Source organism: Limulus polyphemus, unplaced genomic scaffold (genome assembly GCF_000517525.1).
Source record: "Limulus polyphemus unplaced genomic scaffold, Limulus_polyphemus-2.1.2 Scaffold1070, whole genome shotgun sequence".
NCBI classification, from domain to species: Eukaryota; Metazoa; Arthropoda; class Merostomata; order Xiphosura; family Limulidae; genus Limulus; species Limulus polyphemus.
Genome location: NW_013666680.1, coordinates 154,585 through 157,683, shown reverse-complemented (window position 1 = coordinate 157,683; position 3,099 = coordinate 154,585).

Here is a 3,099-nt window from a genome sequence, read left to right as displayed (position 1 = left end):
AACCATCTACTGTTGAGAAAGAAGTAGTTTACAGTGTAGAATGTACGGACTGTAATATTATCTATATAGGGGAGACTGGTAGAAATTTATGTACTAGAATAGCAGAACATGGACATGCTCCGTCACATGTATACTAACATTTTAAAGACACAGAACATTGTAATGAAAATAAAACTTAAAATGAAATGTTGAGAACATAAAACTGTTAAAATTATATGTCGAGAACCTAATATTAATAAACGTAGAATAAAAGAAGTCATTTTAGTAAAGGAATACAAACCTTTAATAGATAAAACACAAGGATTAGGTTTATACTTATATTAGCTCAAGGTTATGTGGTTGACGTCACCAATTAGGTGTACTTAAATGTTATGTACAATTGTGCTGAGTACCTGATGATGCCATGTTAACAGTGGCGAAAAGTTGTTTTTTATATGATGCATTTTTTCTATCCCATTTTAGCTGTTTTTGAATTTTTAATTTTGTAGGGTGTAGGATACCTCCAACATTTATATTTATATTATTTGTATTTTGTTGTATGTGTTTGAAAACCAAACTATAAGTTGTGTAAGCAAGTATATTTTAATGTCATACACGTGAGAGAACCTGAGAGCTTGATGTTTGGAAATGAACGATACTTGAGCAAAGCCACATTGGGCTATCTGTTATGTCCACCGCAGGGAATCGAACCGCGGATTTTAGCGTTGTAACTCGGTAAACTTACAGCTGTCTCACTGGGAGACAGGAATGACACAAAAAAAAAATATATGCTGATTCAAACCCACGTCTTCTCCAATGCTCACAAAACTTAGTCTAATTTCTTTGAAACGCAGTGACTCTTAACCTGCCACAATAATTTTACAGGTGAGACTCAGAGAGAAGTTAAAGGTTACGACAATCCTCATGAGCTTGTTTTCTCACGAAACTGGGCCAGTTCATGTAGTAACGCATCACAATACTAAGGTTAACAAAGTTATTAACATATAAGTTCCCGTAATGAGTATTTTGATCGATTAAATACGGTTAAGAAACTATTTATGTCATTATCATTTTATAAGAAACTACTTATGTCATTATCATTTTATATTTTTGATGGTCATTGAATGTATCGAAGGTCGCGTCAACCTTTTAGTTGCAGAATGTTTAAACAAACTTGTTAGTTACTTGCCCTCCTCTTGAAGCTTTAAAGCTACCGTCGCAAGCCACTGATTAAGTAATTAAGAACTTATTTAACAATCCTATTCTCCAATACGCAACGCTAACCACTATGTAAGGGAAACTACACCTCAAAAATGCTTAGAACTGCAGAGGATTATTAAAAAAAAAACTAGTGTAAAAATACAAAGTGGGAGCGTGAGACGTTTTAAAAGTTCATTCACACTCGCTGAACGTTTAATATTTTACTTTAAAAATAAAACAATGCACAATACGAGAAATAGGATTTCTAAATTAGAGTATAGAAGGCAGTATTAGACTATTATCTTAGTTACTTCATAAACGCAATAAACGTTTCAGAATGTTCGTGCAAAGCTACACAATGGTTATCATCATCTTCATCAAAATGGTAGAAATTTGGGAGTTTAGATCTTTCGGGGTGGTCGGAGATCAGGTTATCTCCATTCATCCCGCCCGCTAGCGAGATGTGACGTTTTAGAGCAAAACGAAAAAAAAAAACAAAAAAAAAACGGCTTGTATGAATGCAATTTGTGTGTTTGTTTCGACCTTTGACCCAACTCTCGTTGCAGGCTGGAAAGGTCCAGATCCAAGTAAACTTGATCACTCGATTCTACGACAACGGCATTCTTAACTTTGAGCTGATGGGCTGCAGTGAAGGCATCCAGCTAGTCTATCATAGCTACCATAAACTGTTGGTATAATCTTATCATTCTTAACTTTGAGCTGATGGGCTGCAGTGAAGGCATCCAGCTAGTCTATCATAGCTACCATAAACTGTTGGTATAATCTTATCATTCTTAACTTTGAGCTGATGGGCTGCAGTGAAGGCATCCAGCTAGTCTATCATAGCTACCATAAACTGTTGGTATAATCTTATCATTCTTAACTTTGAGCTGATGGGCTGCAGTGAAGGCATCCAGCTAGTCTATCATAGCTACCATAAACTGTTGGTATAATCTTATCATTCTTAACTTTGAGCTGATAGGCTGCAGTGAAGGCAGCTGGTTTACAGTATATACCGCAAACTGTTGGGATAATCTTATCTGACCGAATAGCAAGATTTGACCGACACTCTTATTAGTGATCGATTTAGAGAGAAACGCCATTTCTTTTGTTAACAGAAACTCAAACAAAACTGAAACTCTGACTGTAAAATGCCCTATCATGAGAACATGCATCTGTAAGTAGATTTCAGGAGTTTCCCTTGTTAACTTTTACAACTCGACTGCTGACTCTTACGGCATTGCAATTTTGCGGCAATGGAACGTAAAATAGAGATCCTTGGACCCATAGTCTGTCATGCTAAGTATGCTAAGCACTTGACTACGCCTTGCCCGATTTCAACAGGAAGCCGGAATGATATCCTATTTTACCATGTCCATGTGGAAGGCTTAGGTTTTTCTTTATGACTTAACATAAAACAGTTACGAACCACGGATATAGAACACGCAATCGAGTGTTTAGCTTCTTGTAACAACGAAATAATTTTCAAAATGTATTTTTGTATGCAAGCTTATACTTTTCAGTTCGGAAAGAGCGTATGTTGAGCCAAATTTCTTACAATAAATCCATTTGTTTATAGAATGGAACAAAGTCCATAGAGGTAGAGCTGTGTCGATTGGTTGTTTGTTTGTTTGTTTGGTGTTTTATGGCACAAAGCAACTAGGCTATCTGCGCCAAACAACCGATAAAAACAGTAAAAGTAAATCGTAGTCAAATGTAAAAATACAGCGAGTTAAAACTAAAATATGTCTAAAATTCGGAGAAAAGATTTATTTACAATTAAAAAGGCCAATTGTTCTTCAAATATTAAAAATACAATCAAATTGGACAGTGTCACCATCGCCAATGACACTGTCCAACGTCAGGGGTAAACCCTGACAAAACACGTCTTTAAAATAGTGCCGCCGCTCAAGGTCGTAA